An 18,340-nucleotide genomic window follows, 5' to 3' on the forward strand; every position below is an offset into this window, starting at 1 on the left:
GTGAGAGTGTGTGTGTATGTATGTGTGTGAGAGTGTGTGTGTGTGTGTGTATGTGTGTGTGTGTGAGTGTGTGTGTATGTATGTGTGTGAGTGTGTATGTGTGTAGGTGTGTGTGTGTGAGTGTGTATGTGTGAGTGAGTGTGTATGTGTGTGTGTGTAGGTGTGTGAGGTGTGTATGTGTGAATGCATGAAACTGCAGAAATTACATTAACCATATTATATCAATCCCCCCTGTCTTTTTATGCAGTCTGTAATTTCTGCAACATAATCATGGCCTGTCTATTCCAATCAGCCTCAGGATCATTTGCATCAGCTTGAAGGTGAATGCCCACAACTGTATGCGGGTCACTCTTAATCAAAGTAGTCTCAATAAGGCGGGTAATTAGACCACGCAGACATGGAATTATACAACAGCCCAAAGCAACTAAAATCCCGATTACCAACAGAAGTGTAATCACCACTGAGACCATCACCCCCTTCCATTTATCGAACCACCGCTCTAGCCAGCCAGTCCAATTAGTATTTACACCTGAATTCTCAGCTATCTCATCAGCCAGTGCCTGGAGACCTTCCAGGGCACGGGTCACCGAGCCATCAGGGGCCGTATTGTTGGGAATAAAAGTACAACATTGAGAGCCTATCATGACACAAACGCCCCCCTTTTCAGCTAAGAGCATGTTCAAGGCCAGTCTATTTTCCCAAGCCATACAACTGGTGGCATCCAGTTATTCGGCCAAACCCTTTACTGCATCTCTAGTATGGTTAATAAACCGTGCTTGGTTATAATAAATGTAGTTTATCCAATCCACATTCTTATTAATAGTAACCCACCAGAATAGGGATGATTCAAAGCCTGCTGAAATCTGGTTACGAGCTTTGAACTCATCAGGCACCCCCCCTAGGGACCCCTATTGAATCAAGATAAATCCTTTCATCAACAGAAGTGGGTAGCAGTGATCTCTTATCTCTTCCTTTTCTCCCAACTAACTGTTCTCTTTCAAATGCCAAGGTGAATGGTATTGCCAATTGTACAATTGCACATATCCCCTTCCAATCAGGGGGCAGGGTGGGTCTCAGTAGTTTTCCTCCACAATACCACCACAGATCCGCTCGGGGAACGTTTAAAGATGAGTAATTTCTTCCTTCCACTGCTTCAGTAACGTTTTTAATCACCGAACACAATCTGAGCTCCCCCAAATCAATGGATCCACCCTGTCTATAAACACACGATGTGTGATTCCCAACAGCGGCAGAAAACACAGGGGGAGCTTGCCTCGTATGTCCTTTTAAGGAAGAGAACATCAAAGACAAAGAGGCACAATTCGGATTTTTCCATGCAGTCTCATCTTGATATAGGGCTATCATGCATTCCATGCCCTGTTTGTTTCACTCCCACCCGAGCGGAAAGGGAACTACCTGAGACACTGTCCTACCGGAGGCACATGCATAGCAATTGCTTTTGTTCAGGCTTTTTACAGTATATTTAACCCATTCAATCCAGGCATTTGTTTATCCATATCCTGTTTCTATTTCAAGAGTCTGTCTCAGGTCTTTAACCTCTATAATCTGCAGTGACTTTGGATCAGTGTAAGGGGTTAAAGGTTGCAGTTTAGAATCAAGGAATCCCAAAGGCTGTCCCCGTCCGACGCCAATTCAAAAATAGCAGCCCACAAAACGCTTCCCATACACTGTAATCTCTATCTTTAAATCTTTACTAAGGAGTTGAGACCCATTTTTATGGGGAAATGAGTCTTCAGAGGAAGCATTTTTAATGGTGAGATATATATAGGATGACACTTCCTGTCAAAACAGTTTAGGGCTGGGCTAAAGGGTGTTCTATGGATAGTGATGCTAGGCGGTGGCTTTTGCGGTTCGGTAGGGTGTGAAGAAATATCTTGAAGGAAAGATATTCCCTTTGAAACTCTACATCTGGGCATTCTACTTAGGCTGCAAGCATCAATTTTTATAACTTGTGGAAATTCCGAAACAGAAATCATTAACACAACATCTGAAAAAGATATATGAGCAAAACTCAGAAGTAACAGGAATAGCAGCATAATTCTGACTAGTACTAAGAACTTAAACAATATATCAAAGCACAAAACAAGATTAACATACAATTTTGAAGAAACAGTCCCCGCACTCACGTCGCCATAGTATAGTCAGTTAATCAAAGTCTGTTCAGTCTGAGTTATAGTGGGTCACGTGTTGATTCGGCTGTCCAGACTCCTTTCTTAACTGGAGAGGTGACTGGCCATTTGCCAGCTTTTCTCCGCCGTTCAGTGGTGAGGAGTACTAGGAACGGGCCGTCCCACACAAGTTCGAGAGTTAACTGTTGTCAGTGTTTGATCAAAACCCCTTCACCAGGTTCAATAGTGTGCACAGCGAAATCCAGAGGTGGTGTCTGAGTCAGGAATTCCTGGTGGAGTAAACGAGAAACAGCGAAGCCCAGAGTCTCAACATATTTACAGATACACATATCTCATGACTCAAGCTCTAGGTGATAAACACTCAAACATTCATGCACTAACGAACAGATGACTTTCAGCCAGAAACTCAACAAAATGTAATAGCTTCCGTTCTCTCTCTCTCTCTCTCATACGGTGTTGGTCTCTCTGTCTATGTCTGCCTGTCACTGTATTCTGTGTCTGGGAACTGTTCAGCGTCGGTTGTCAGGAACATCAATGCAGCCCTACGAGCCGTATAGCCCCCACGAACAATCTCAGCGCAATACAGTCTACTTACTGTCTCAACGTCCTGAAACTCACTCTCAAGTTACCCATATTAATTCGCATCTACCCTCAGAGTTTCTGCTCCCCTGCCTCACCGGCAGCCTATCTCTCTGTGTAATTGGGTACATTTGCCCCTGGAGCCCCTGCTCCCCTGCCTCATTTTCCTGAAGGTGGATACCACCCCTCATGTCGTGTGAATTTGGAATTGTTCTAACTTATTACTACCTTGCACTCAATCTCATGAATGGTCCTCCTTTCCATAAGAAGTCAGCCGGATTTGAACATGCACCCACCTCTATCTTAAGGTCCTCTCTATCTAAGAGCACTGCCTCATATTTCAGGATTCGGGAGTCTGTGAGCCATCGTCCCGCTTTTTGATTCAGAATAGTGCGGACTTGGTGAGGAGTAACCACAGTCAGTGGTGCTCCAAACGTCAGTTTCTGGCTTTCTTCCACTAGCTTAGCAGTGGCTGCTACTGCTTGTACACATTCGGGCCAACCCCGTGAAACGGAGTCTAGGATTCTGGAGAGGAAAGCTACAGATTTTCTATGTCCACCCCATTCCTGAGTCAAGACCCCAAAAGCCGTCCCATGCTTGGCGTTAACAAAGAGTCGAAAATCTTTATTAAAATCTGGCAAGCTCAAAACCGGTGCTGTAACTAATTTTTTTTTTAAAGTTTCAATCAGCATTTTTCCTTCTGGGTCCCATTTAACCCTGTCCGGAGCCTCCTCTGTTAGCTGCAGGTATAGTCTTTTTGTAAGAGTAGCATAATTATATATCCAGAGTCTGCAATAACCTAGCAAACCCAGGAACTTTCGGAGTTCCCTCTTAATTCGGGGTAGTCCTAATTCTACAATTCCCTTTACCCTTTCAGGGCTTATTCTCTTCTGCCCTTGACTGATCAAATGCTTTAAATATCTTACTTCCCGTTCCACATACTGTAGTTTGTTCTGACTAACTCGCAATCCCTTCACTGCAAGGTAGTTTAATAAATCATTGGTTCCCTGCTGTGTGTCAGTTTGGGTGGGACCGGACAACAGGAGGTCGTCCACATACTGAATTAACTTTAAAGTTGGTCTTAAAATCAAGCCCTCAAGAACTTGTTCCACGATCTGTCCAAACAAGTTTGGTGACTCGGTAAAACCTTCAGCTAAGACAGTCGACCTATACTGCTGTTTTCTCCCAGTATCAGGGTCCTCCTTAAGTTCTAATAAAATCATATCATGAGAAAAAAAATAACGTTGAGCATTCATAAAATTACAATCAAAAATAGCACACTGAATCAAATGACAAACAACAAGTTTCACACATAAAACCATTAACAAACAGATGAATTCAAGCCAGAGCACAAAGTGTTAAACTGCTTGTTAGCTGAGAAGCCTTTTTAAAAAAAATCCATACACAAACACAAATTCTCACATCCACAGAGACTTTTTTTACAATCAAATTTACACACACAAAGACACACATAAATCTTCACCAACACAAAATTCCTATCGGGGGCCGGCCCACAAAGACATAAATATTCAGATTTAGATAACCACCTTATTTATCCGACTCCTTTTGTCTTTCATACAGTCCTCCCTTACTACTGCTACCATTATCTTAGCCTTCCGTTCCTCCGCCATTATGTCTCTCTATACAAATACTTTCTGAACCTCCTGTAACAACTCCGACTCATTTCTACCGTTCCCGTCCTCTATCTTCTGTAACTTCTTCTGGATATCAGGCCATGCCTTTGTCACGAAGTGAACCTTTACCATCCGTCATCCTATTTCCCCATCTGGGTCTATACCCGAACATTTCCTAACCGACTCCCTTAATCTGTGTAAGAATGCACAGGGAGACTCATCCTTTCCCTGCCTCAGGTCGAAAACCTTGGCTAAATTTTGTTGTTTGGGGATGCAAGTTTGTATCCCTTGGATTATCAAATTTTGCATGTCTAACATATTATTCCACCCTTCTATATTGTGGTGGTCCCAGTTAGGGTTCTGAAGGGGATATTTGTCTTCACCCCTAACCATCCCCCTCTCATGCCAAATTGTCCGGCAAGCTTAATACCGGCACTGCTACTAGTTTTTTTTAATCTCAATTAACACTTTCCCTATCCAGTATCCCCATATAAGTCTCCTTTCTCCCCCAGTAAATAGTATATTCAAAAATAGACATTAACTCAGCCCACATATACAGACTGGGCCTCAAAAATTAATTTGTTCTGACAATCCTATCGGATTCTCATCCAGGACCGTCATTTCCTTTTAAATGTTCCGACCTCCCCACTGGTGAGGGGGTCACACACAAACCCAATCTCCTTGTCCCCTATCGGCACTTTAGTCGATACGTTCTTCCTTTTTTAAGAAATATTGCAATGTTCCTAGCTTCTCATATCCTCAAACACCAATTTATTAATTCATGCTTGACTAACTTTAAAGCCTGTTCCTAACTTGTAAACATATTTATATATTTACGTCCATTTATTCAGTATTTAATATTTAAAATGTAAAATGCATACAGTTCCCAATTTTAAAATCCACTGTATTCACCCAGATTTAGTACCCTAATTTTAAATCCAAAATTAGTTTTCTTATGTACTCCTGACCAATTATTTCTCAATTACAATACTTTAGGTCGTAAAATAATCAGAGCTGTCTTACAATAATTTGTCAATTCAAGTTTTTTTTTAAAAAATTCTAATGGCCGAATCCAAGGTCTCAGATAATAACCATGGAAGTTATCGTCTTTTTTTTCCCGACAGTCTACTGTTGAACTGAAACTACAACTGTCCTTCACATATTGAAAATAAATCCTGTTATGTTTACATAAAGATCACATTTAAAACAATCCTGGAACTCAAGCTCCAGTGAATAAAACTTCCTCATTCAATCACCAACAAACCAATGTGCATTCAAACCGAATCACAGAGGGTTAAATGTTTTGCGAGCAGTTCTCGCACTCTCTCTCTCTCTGTCGGTCTTACTGCAAGCTGCTGGTAAAAAATAAACTTCAGTTGTCTTATATAATTTGAGTTTAATGGGGCTACAACAAATCCTGTGGTCCGTTCCCCAAACGGGACCTCCCGTAGGGGACACAGTCTCACTACTTCTTTATCACCTTTTCCCCTCATCTCTCTCTCCTTTAGTCGTGCAGATCTCCTTACCCCCTCAGCCCCTGCTGCTGTGGCTTCCACGTCCCCTTCGCCAGATCCCCTGGATCCCGCTCCCGATTCTCCAACGGCCGCTGCCGTTGTTCCTCCTGAAGAGCATATGGCGGGGGTGCCACAGGCGGGGGTAAGTTCTCTAACACTTCCCACGTACTCTCATTCAGTGGGGTTAAAGGATATAAGGGTACTGGGGTTGGAGCAGTTGCTGTCAGGTTCCCTACCCAACATGCAACATACTCGCTCTCTTTTAAACCTGGATACTGTTTATTCTTTACATAATCATTTAAAATTTGACAAACCCAATCCTCGTCCGATCCAAATTTTGGCCAGATCACTGATGGCGGACGGATGGGTTCTTTTACCCAAACAAAACAACAGTATTTTATCATTTCCTTTTTCTTTAAGCCCTGACTTTCGTAGGGACTCCAATTCCCCAATTTTCGTCCCAGCAGACTATTAAGGAGAATCTGTGGGGTTTCGTTTTCCCGTTCCTTTTTAGACCTGGAACCTCGGCCACCCATGGTTGGTCTTCAGGCTAACCTACACTCTGGTTACTCAATTAACCCTTGTATCCCGGTTACCTGTCACAACCACCGAGTCGACAAGGCAGTGTACCCTTCTCAATTCCGCGAAAACCCCAAAATACCAGAGAAGGTTCTTACCTTGATCCTGTGCACGGAGTTGTCCGACTCAAAGTAAAAAATCACCTTTTTACTTTTTCGAAGCTTCAACCTTTTTACTTTATTGCGAGCGCCACCTATTCACATCGTTTGCTCAAACATCTGTGTGTGTCACAGTGTCCCAGAATCATTCAGAGCCTCCCGTGGGAGTTCTATTTAGGATCCCGGACATGAGCCCCCAAATTTGTTATAAGTGAATTCTGTCTAGGCTTTCTGAATCTCCGGAGAATAGTTCCTGACACTTGGCTAACTATTCTAACTCTAGGGATCTGATTCAGAACAACCGGGTCCTGCCTCCGAACTCTGCCAACCGCGGACTGTCCTTTAACCCTTGTATCAAGGGAGACTGTCCGCAAGGTTAAGTTCAAAAAGGCGAACTCCAAGTTGACTGGTATCAGCCCTTATCCCCACCGGCTATCACTTCTCCCGTGGCAAATCGAAATACTGCGAGACACACACAAACGGAGCAACAGATGTTTATTCAATCTTCGAAGATTGGGCGAGTTCCAAAAAGGACTTCGGAAATCGCAACGGGAGATTTTACAGCACTAATACTTATACATTATTTTTCCATTCAAATACATTGGTGATAATTTCATTGGTTTAAACATCTCACGCTATGGATTTTTCTTACATTAAAAATCATTAATGACAATTCCATTGGTTAAAGCATTTCACGCTTTTCTCTGCCAATTTCTTTAATTAAAATGTTATATTATTTTACAATTTCTGCTATTCGGTATCTTCATGTTCTACTAGTTATAACATTTATTGATTTTTGTGTATGTCATGAAAAGAGCTTTCATTGTATTTTGCCCTCTGTGTCTAATCGAAGCATTCCTTGGTTTCTTGCCCAAGGTTACCATGTTCCTGGCTTTACAGAGGTAACTTCTAGTTCATGCTTCATTATGGCCTAGTCAATCATTAGTTTCATAATTTAGCTTCTATTCATTAAACCTCAGTTTTAGTACAGTGAGTGTGTGTGTAGGTGTGTGTGAGTGTGTGTGTGTGTAGGTGTGTATGTGTAGGTATGTGTGTGGGTTATGTGTGAGGTGTGTGTGTGTAGGTGTGTGTGTGTGTGTATGCATGAAACTGCAGAAATTACATTAACCATATCAATCTCAACTGATTACAGGAAGTGAAATGCATTATTCACCCTAGATTTTTATTTAAACTTCAGAGTGTTCAATAAATAATTAGGGCATACAGGTATTGAGACTGGCTCGAGGGGTACGTCAGGTTCCAAGAGATCAATTTTGGTAGGGGATTCTCTAGTCCAAGGTACAGACAGATGTTTCTGTGGCCAGCAGCGAAAAAGCAAAGTGGTGTATTGTTTCCCTGGTGCCAGGATCAAGGATGTCTCAGAGAGAGTGCAGAATGTTCTCACTGGGGAGAGGGGCCAGCAAAAGGTCATTGTCCACATTGGAACCAATGACACAGAAAGGGAAAAGGTTGAGATTCTGGAGGGAGATTACAGAGACTTAGGCAGAAATTTAAAAAGGAGGTCCTTGAGAGTAGTAATATCTGGATTACACTTGGTGCTACGAGCTAGTGAGGGCAGGAATAGGAGGATAGAGCTGATGAATGCATGGCTAAGGAGCTGGTGTATGGTAGAAGGATTCACATTTTTGGACCATTGGAATCTCTTTTGGGGTAGAATTAACATCTACAAGAAGGACAGATTGCACCTAAATTGGAAGAGCACTAAAATACTGACAGGGAGATTTGCAAGAGCTGCTCGGGAGGATTTAAACTAGTAAGAGCATCAGAGAGATAGTGAGGAAAGAGATCAATCGGTGACTGGTACATTTGAGAACAGAAGTGAGTCAAACAGGCAGGGACAAAGTAGGACTAATAAATTAAACTGCATTTTATTTCAATCCAAGGGGCCTAACAGGGAAGGCAGTTGAACTCGGCATGGTTAGGAACATGGCACTGGGATATCATAGCAATTACAGAAACATAGCTCAGGGATGGGCAGGACTGGTAGTTTAATGTTCAAGGATACAAATGCTACAGGTAGGATAGAAAGGGAGGCAAGAGAGGAGGGGGGGGTTGGCATTTTTGGTAAGGGATAGCATTACAACTGTGCTGAGGGAGAATATTCCTGGAAATACATCCAGGGAAGTTAGTTGGGTGGAACTGAGAAATAAGAAAGGGATGATAATTGGGATTGTATTATAGACCCCCGAATAGTTAGAGGAAAATTGAGAAACAAACTTGTAAGGAGATCTCAGCTATCTGTAAGAATAATAGGTGGTTATGGTAGGGGATTTTAACTTTCCAAACATAGACTGGGACTGCCATACTGTTAAGGGTTTAGATGGAGAGGAATTTGTTAAGTGTGTACAAGACAATTTTCTGATGCAGTATGTGGATGTACCTACTAGAGAACGTGCAACACTTGACCTACTCTTGGCAAATAAGGCAGGGCAGGTGACCGAGATGTCAGTGGGGGAGCACTTTGGGGCCAGTGACCATAATTCTATTAGATTTAAAATAGTGATGGAAAAGGATAGAACAGATCTAAAAAGTTGAAGTTCTAAATTGGAGAAAGGCCAATTTTGACGGTATTAGGGGTGGCTGGAAAATGGGAAGCCTTCAGAAGTGAAATAACAAGAATCCAGAGAAAGAATACTCCTGTTAGGGTGAAAGGAAAGGCTAGTAGGTATAGGGAATGCTAGATGACTAAAAAAATTGAGGGTTTGGTTGAGAAAAAGAAGGAAGCATATGTAAGGTATAGATAGGATAGATCAAGTGAATCCTTAGAAGAGTATAAAGGAAGTAGGAGTATACTTAAGAGGGAAATCAGGAGGGCAGAAAGGGGACATGAGATAGCTTTGGCAAATATAGTTAAGGAAAATCCAAAGAGATATAACAAATACATTAAGGACAAAAGGGTAACGAGGGAGAGAATAGGGCCCCTCAAAGATCAGCAAGGTAGCCTTTGTATGGAGCTGCAGAAAATGGGGGAGATATTAAATGAATATTTTGCATCAGTATTTACTATGAAAAAGGATATGGAAGATATAGACTGTTGGGAAATAGATGGTGACATCTAGGAAAATGTCCATATTACAGAGGAGGAAGTGCTGGATGTCTTGAAATGGATAAAGGTGGATAAATCCCCAAGACCAGATCAGGTGTACCCGAGAACTCTGTGGAAAGCTAGAGAAGTGATTGCTGGGCCTTTTGCTGAGATATTTGTATCATCGATAGTCACAGATGAGGTGCTGGAAGACTGGAGGTTGGCTAACGTGGTGCCACTGTTTAAGAAGGGTGGTAAGGCCAAGCCAGGGAACTATAGGCCAGGGAACTATAGACCAGTGAGCCTGATGTCGCTGGTGGGCAAGTGGTGGAGGGCCCTCTACTTTTTGTCATTTACATAAATCATTCGGATGTTAGCATAAGAGGTACAGTTAGTAAGTTTGCAGATGACACCAAAATTGGAGGTGTAGTAGACAGCAAAGAGAGTTACCTCCTATCACAATAGGATCTTGACCAAATGGGCCAGTAGGCTGAGAAGTGGCAGATGGAGTTTAATTCCGATAAATGTGAGGTGCTGCATTTTGGGAAAGCAAATCTTAGCAGGACTTATACACCTAATGGTGAGGTCCTAGGGAGTATTGCTGAACAAAGAGACATTGGAGTGCAGGTTCATAGCTCCTTGAAAGTGGAGTCGCAGGTAGATAGGATAGTGAAGGAGGCATTTGGTATGCTTTCCTGTATTGGTCAGTGTATTGAGTACAGGAGTCGGGAGGTCATGTTGCGGCTCTACAGGACATTGGTTAGGCCACTGTTGGAATATTGCATGCAGTTCTGGTCTCCTTCCTCTTGGAAAGATGTTGTGAAACCTGAAAGGGTTCAGAAAAGATTTACAAGGATGTTGCCAGGGTGGAGGATTTGAGCTAATGGGAGAGGCTGAACAGGTTGAGGCTGTTTTTCCTGGGGCGTCGGAAGCTGAGGGGTGACCTTATAGAGGTTTACAAAATTATGAGGGGCTTGGATAGGGTAAGTAGGCAAAGTCTTTTCCCTGGGGTGGGGGGAGTCCAAAACTAGAAGGCATAGGTTTAGGGTGAGAGGAGAAAGATATAAAAGAGACCTCAGGGGCAACGTTTTCACACAGAGCGTGGTACGTGAATGGAATGAGCTGCCAGAGGAAGAGGTGGAGGCTAGTACAATTGCAACATTTAAGAGGCATTTGGATGGGTATATGAATAGGAATGGTTTGGAGGGATATGGACCGAGTGCTGGCAGGTGGGACTAGATTGGGTTGGGATATCTGGTCGGCATGGACCGAAGGGTCTGTTTCCATGCTGTACATCTGTCTCTAAGCGCATATCACTCTACTGAAGGCCATGTTTGCTCCTTCACAATCTACAGATCTATAGATCCAGAAAATAACCTCTACAAAACACTGCCCCAGATTAAATTAATAGTTATGGCTTATATTTTAGGTTTAATCAAGAGATGTATCTCAAGAACCATCATCAAGAAAGAACCCACTCTACTGCAGACTTTCTGTAGGCCACATTTAAAACAATTCACTTATCAGTTTCTGTGCTGTGACTTCGCCCAAACAGTTCTTCCAAGATCAGTTGTGAATTTCACTGTTTGTTAATTTTCCCAAACGCAATCCGATGTCCAGCGATACATGATTTCAAACAGCAAAGGCAGTAACTGTGATGTCAGTTTCTTTTTTTTCTCTCTCTCTCTCTCTCTCTCTCTCTCTCTCTCTCTCTCTCTCTCTCTCCCCCCCCTCTCTCCTGCACTGACCTCACCATGTGCTTCCTTTGTCTGTTCTTATCCCTTTTGAAACTGCTGTTGTTTTTGACTTTTTTTCCAATGTTCCAAAACAATGTAACAGCATCTAAGACTAATTGCTGTTCCTAAAATACCTCAAAAAAAGGAGCAGCTGTTATAGCCAGAAAGTTTTCCCATCCTCCATCTTGGATTATCCAGAATCCTTTATTTCCCCACATTGTGTATCTTCCACATCTTTATTCCATTTGTCTTTATTCTTGATAGGTTACCAGATCTGGTCAACTGATTCAGATTTGTGCTGCTGCAGTGCAAAATCTTATCCAACCATTGTTGCACTATTAATCAACTGGCAATCATGAGTAAAATGATGGAACAACTTGGCAACAGTGCTGTCAGGCAGCATTTAACCTGTTATTTGATGTTCAATTTAGATTCTGCCAAGAAGACTTATTCCATTTCTTACCACAGACTTTGTCCCATTTTGGACATGATTTGTATTCTAGAGCTGAGATGCGAGTGACTGCCAATGTTTATATGTTTCATTGAAAATGAGAACTGTTCTGCATTTGTTTCTTTTTATTTTTGTGCAGTGTCAGATATTTTGTTTTGAATTCTTTGCTGGGATTAAATTTGATTATTTTTTTCACCATCCTGGACACCACGAGGAAGACCAAATTGTTGCACGTCAATAGTTGCTTTTGAAAAGGTGGTAGTGAACCATCTTCTTGAAATGCTATTACACATCTATTGCAGCTACACCATTGCTACTGTTAGGAAGTGAGTTCCAAGATTTTGATTCGTTGACAGCCAAGGAATAACAATATGTCTCCAAATGTGATGGTGTGTTGCTTGAAGGAGAATTTGCAAGTGGTGGTCTTCCCTTGTGCCTTCCCCTTCTATGTGGGAGAAATTAGAGTCTTGGTGAGTTGCTGCTGTGCATCATGTGGTTGAGGAAGGAAAATGGGGTGTTAATTATACAGGCATCTTGAGTGTTGTCATTGCTACCCTCACCGAGGCAAGGGCAAAATGTTTCATCATGCCATTCACTTGTGCCTTGTTTGATGGTGTATAGAAATTTTGAGGACACAAAAAGTAAGTTACTCACTATAGAGTTGTTGGCCTCTAACCTGCTTTTGTAACCCCCACAGTTTTATGGATGGTCAAATCCTGTCCATGTTAATACCCAGCTAGTTGGGTGTCAGTAATGTAAATTCATGAACCTGTTCATTTATGGCAAATACAACCTATTATTTGTTATAGTTGATTATTGATTATGTTTATCACAACTGCTGTATTGATAAAATACCCATTATTTATAAACCAAAAATATCAGAATGATGCATTCAAATATTTGTTCTTGGCATATTGATAACCTGTATCTTTTGCCCATCTCTAGTTGCTTGTGGGCAGTAACGTGGAACTAAATTCTCACGTTTATGGAGTCAGATCAGTGTGGTAAATTAAGCAATTCAGTTGATTTTTGTCTTTTTATGGGCTAGGTGAACTTTTATGATGAACTAAATTATTGATTTGGCTTTACAACTTGACATGAGATTTGAACTTTCCATCTGTGACTTGTTCGTCCCAGGTCTTGACTAATAGACTATTGTGTTGTATGATCATTGTTTCTTTCTGAAAGCAGATTTTTAAATAAAAATAGTCTAAATTTTGTCAGTGTTTTACTTTTGAGTTTATTTCCATTTAAATGAATTGTGTAGTTTTTCACTATTTCTATTGTTTGGATAGAATAAACTTAAATAAGGCATACTTTGTGTTATAAGTGAATTCTGTCTAGGCTTTCTGAATCTCCGGAGAATAGTTCCTGACACTTGGCTAACTATTCTAACTCTAGGGATCTGATTCAGAACAACCGGGTCCTGCCTCCGAACTCTGCCAACCGCGGACTGTCCTTTAACCCTTGTATCAAGGGAGACTGTCCGCAAGGTTAAGTTCAAAAAGGCGAACTCCAAGTTGACTGGTATCAGCCCTTATCCCCACCGGCTATCACTTCTCCCGTGGCAAATCGAAATACTGCGAGACACACACAGACGGAGCAACAGATGTTTATTCAATCTTCGAAGATTGGGCGAGTTCCAAAAAGGACTTCGGAAATCGCAACGAGAGATTTTACAGCACTAATACTTATACATTATTTTTCCATTCAAATACATTGGTGATAATTTCATTGGTTTAAACATCTCACGCTATGGATTTTTCTTACATTAAAAATCATTAATGACAATTCCATTGGTTAAAGCATTTCACGCTTTTCTCTGCCAATTTCTTTAATTAAAATGTTATATTATTTTACAATTTCTGCTGTTTGGTATCTTCATGTTCTACTAGTTATAACATTTATTGATTTTTGTGTATGTCATGAAAAGAGCTTTCATTGTATTTTGCCCTCTGTGTCTAATCGAAGCATTCCTTGGTTTCTTGCCCAAGGTTACCATGTTCCTGGCTTTACAGAGGTAACTTCTAGTTCATGCTTCATTAGTTTCATAATTTAGCTTCTATTCATTAAACCTCAGTTTTAGTACAGTGAGTGTGTGTGTAGGTGTGAGTGAGTGTGTGAGGGTGTATGTATGTGTGTGAGTGTATGTGTATGTGTGTGTGTATGTGTGTGAGTGAGGGTGTGTGTAGGTGTGTGGGTTATGTGTGAGGTGTGTGTGTGTTGTGTGTGTGTAGGTGTGTGAATGCATGAAACTGCAGAAATTACATTAACCATATTATATCAATCCCCCCTGTCTTTTTATGCAGTCTGTAATTTCTGCAACATAATCATGGCCTGTCTATTCCAATCAGCCTCAGGATCATTTGCATCAGCTTGAAGGTGAATGCCCACAACTGTATGCGGGTCACTCTTAATCAAAGTAGTCTCAATAAGGCGGGTAATTAGACCACGCAGACATGGAATTATACAACAGCCCAAAGCAACTAAAATCCCGATTACCAACAGAAGTGTAATCACCACTGAGACCATCACCCCCTTCAATTTATCGAACCACCGCTCTAGCCAGCCAGTCCAATTAGTATTTACACCTGAATTCTCAGCTATCTCATCAGCCAGTGCCTGGAGACCTTCCAGGGCACGGGTCACCGAGCCATCAGGGGCCGTATTGTTGGGAATAAAAGTACAACATTGAGAGCCTATCATGACACAAACGCCCCCCTTTTCAGCTAAGAGCATGTCCAAGGCCAGTCTATTTTCCCAAGCCATACAACTGGTGGCATCCAGTTATTCGGCCAAACCCTTTACTGCATCTCTAGTATGGTTAATAAACCGTGCTTGGTTATAATAAATGTAGTTTATCCAATCCACATTCTTATTAATAGTAACCCACCAGAATAGGGATGATTCAAAGCCTGCTGAAGTCTGGTTACGAGCTTTGAACTCATCAGGCACCCCCCAGGGACCCCTATCGAATCAAGATAAATCTTTTCATCAACAGAAGTGGGTAGCAGTGATCTCTTATCTCTTCCTTTTCTCCCAACTAACTGTTCTCTTTCAAATGCCAAGGTGAATGGTATTGCCAATTGTACAATTGCACATATCCCCTTCCAATCAGGGGGCAGGGTGGGTCTCAGTAGTTTTCCTCCACAATACCACCACAGATCCGCTCGGGGAATGTTTAAAGATGAGTAATTTCTTCCTTCCACTGCTTCAGTAACGTTTTTAATCACCGAACACAATCTCAGCTCCCCCAAATCAATAGATCCACCCTGTCTATAAACACACGGTGTGTGATTCCCAACAGCGGCAGAAAACACAGGGGGAGCTTGCCTCTTATGTCCTTTTAAGGAAGAGAACATCAAAGACAAAGAAGCACAATTCGGATTTTTCCATGCTGTCTCATCTTGATATAGGGCTATCATGCATTCCATGCCCTGTTTGTTTCGCTCCCACCCGAGCGGAAAGGGAACTACCTGAGACACTGTCCTACCGGAGGCAATGCATAGAAATTGCTTTTGTTCAGGCTTTTTACAGTATATTTAACCCATTCAATCCAGGCATTTGTTTATCCATATCCTGTTTCTATTTCAAGAGTCTGTCTCAGGTCTTTAACCTCTATAATCTGCAGTGACTTTGGATCAGTGTAAGGGGTTAAAGGTTGCAGTTTAGAATCAAGGAATCCCAAAGGCTGTCCCCGTCCAACGCCAATTCAAAAATAGCAGCCCACAAACGCTTCCCATACACTGTCATCTCTATCTTTAAATCTTTACTAAGGAGTTGGGACCCATTTTTATGGGGAAATGAGACTTCAGAGGAAGCATTTTTAATGGTGAGATATATATAGGATGACACTTCCTGTCAAAACAGTTTAGGGCTGGGCTAAAGGGTGTTCTATGGATAGTGATGCTAGGCGGTGGCTTTTGCGGTTCGGTAGGGTGTGAAGAAATATCTTGGAGGAAAGATATTCCCTTTGAAACTCTACATCTGGGCATTCTACTTAGGCTGCAAGCATCAATTTTTATAACTTGTGGAAATTCCGAAACAGAAATCATTAACACAACATCTGAAAAAGATATATGAGCAAAACTCAGAAGTAGCAGGAATAGCAGCATAATTCTGACTAGTACTAAGAACTTAAACAATATATCAAAGCACAAAACAAGATTAACATACAATTCTGAAGAAACAGTCCCCGCACTCACGTCGCCATAGTATAGTCAGTTAATCAAAGTCTGTTCAGTCTGAGTTATAGTGGGTCACGTGTTGATTGGGCTGTCCAGACTCCTTTCTTAACTGGAGAGGTGACTGGCCATTTGCCAGCTTTTCTCCGCCGTTCAATGGTGAGGAGTACTAGGAACGGGCCGTCCCACAAAAGTTCGAGAGTTAACTGTTGTCAGTGTTTGATCAAAACCCCTTCACCGGGTTCAATAGTGTGCACAGCGAAATCCAGATGTGGTGTCTGAGTCAGGAGTCCCTGGTGAAGTAAACGAGAAACAGCGAAGCCCAGGGTCTCAACATATTTACAGATACACATATCTCGTGACTCAAGCTCTAGGTGATAAACACTCAAACATTCATGCACTAACGAACAGATGACTTTCAGCCAGAAACACAACAAAATGTAATAGCTTCCGTTCTCTCTCTGTAGGTCCTCACACACAGCCCTCTCTCTCTCTCTCTCTCTCTCATACGGTGTTGGTCTCTCTGTCTATGTCTGCCTGTCACTGTCTCATGTGTCTGCGCATCGGAGCTCATAGCGACCTCCTCTCGACCACCAGGTCTTCAAGTGCTAATTCTTTTCCCCAACTATCTCCACTCGCAGTCTCCAGTACTGCTGGGCAGTCCCCATGTGGCAGATCTTCCCCCCCTTTTTCCCGGAGGTCACTGCTCTACTTATGAACTGTTCAGGGTCGGTTGTCAGTAACATTTTAATTCTTTCAAGCACATCGCAGTTGTCAAATGTAATGTTTTCCCTGTGTCTGGGCGCATCCGCCCCCGGAGCTCCCGCTCCCTACCTACCGTTTTTCAATGCAGCCCTACGCGCCGTATAGCCCCCATGAACAATCTCAGCGCAATACAGTCTACTTACTGTCTCAACGTCCTGAAACTCACTCTCAAGTGACCCATATTAATTCGCATCTACCCTCAGAGTTTCTGTTCCCCCCTGCCTTATCAGCAGCCTATTTCTTTGTACATCTGTTCCGGAGCCACTGCTCCCCTGCCTCACTGGCAGCCTATCTCTCTGTGTAACTGGGTACATTTGCCCCTGGAGCCCCTGCTCCCCTGCCTCATTTTCCTGAAGGTGGATACCACCCCTCATGTCGTGTGAATTTGGAATTGTTCTAACTTATTACTACCTTGCACTCAATCTCATGAATGGTCCTCCTTTCCATAAGAAATCAGCCGGATTTGAACATGCACCCACCTCTATCTTAAGGTCCTCTCTATCTAAGAGCACTGCCTCATATTTCAGGATTCGGGAGTCTGTGAGCCATCGTCCCGCTTTTTGATTCAGAATAGTTGGTGAGGAGTAACCACAGTCAGTGGTGCTCCAAACGTCAGTTTCTGGCTTTCTTCCACTAGCTTAGCAGTGGCTGCTACTGCTTGTACACATTCGGGCCAACCCCGTGAAACGGGGTCTAGGATTCTGGAGAGGAAAGCTACAGGTTTTCTATGTCCACCCCATTCCTGAGTCAAGACCCCAAAAGCCGTCCCGTGCTTGGCGTTAACAAAGAGTCGAAAATCTTTATTAAAATCTGGCAAGCTCAAAACCGGTGCTGTAACTAATTTTTTTTTAAAGTTTCAATCAGCATTTTTCCTTCTGGGTCCCATTTAACCCTGTCCGGAGCCTCCTCTGTTAGCTGCAGGTATAGTCTTTTTGTAAGAGTAGCATAATTATATATCCAGAGTCTGCAATAACCTAGCAAACCCAGGAACTTTCGGAGTTCCCTCTTAATTCGGGGTAGTCCTAATTCTACAATTCCCTTTACTCTTTCAGGGCTTATTCTCTTCTGCCCTTGACTGATCAAATGCTCTAAATATCTTACTTCCCGTTCCACATACTGTAGTTTGTTCTGAATAACTCGCAATCCCTTCACTGCAAGGTAGTTTAATAAATCATTGGTTCCTTGCTGTGTGTCAGTTTGGGTGGGACCGGACAACAGGAGGTCGTCCACATACTGAATTAACTTTAAAGTTGGTCTTAAAGTCAAGCCCTCAAGAAGTTGTTCTAGGATCTGTCCAAACAAGTTTGGTGACTCGGTAAAACCTTCAGCTAAGACAGTCGACCTATACTGCTGTTTTCTCCCAGTATCAGGGTCCTCCTTAAGTTCTAATAAAATCACATCATGAGAAAAAATAACGTTGAGCATTCATAAAATTACAATCAAAAATAGCACACTGAATCAAATGACAAACAACAAGTTTCACACATCTACTTGTTAGCTGAGAAGCCTTTTTTAAAAAATCCATACACAAACACAAATTCTCACATCCACAGATACCCAATATTTTATACAGGTTGTTCTGCTATAACACGTGCTTTTTTTAA

At 42.1% G+C, this 18,340-nt stretch overlaps 1 protein-coding gene across 2 annotated transcripts in view; it reads left to right on the forward strand.

Annotated features, from left to right (window-relative positions):
- Positions 1-18,340, forward strand: part of chac2 (ChaC, cation transport regulator homolog 2 (E. coli)) — a 30,338-nt gene that overhangs the window by 2,117 nt on the left and 9,881 nt on the right. The window lies entirely within an intron of this gene.

This window comes from Hemiscyllium ocellatum, chromosome 10, assembly GCF_020745735.1.
Source record: "Hemiscyllium ocellatum isolate sHemOce1 chromosome 10, sHemOce1.pat.X.cur, whole genome shotgun sequence".
Lineage (NCBI taxonomy): Eukaryota > Metazoa > Chordata > Chondrichthyes > Orectolobiformes > Hemiscylliidae > Hemiscyllium > Hemiscyllium ocellatum.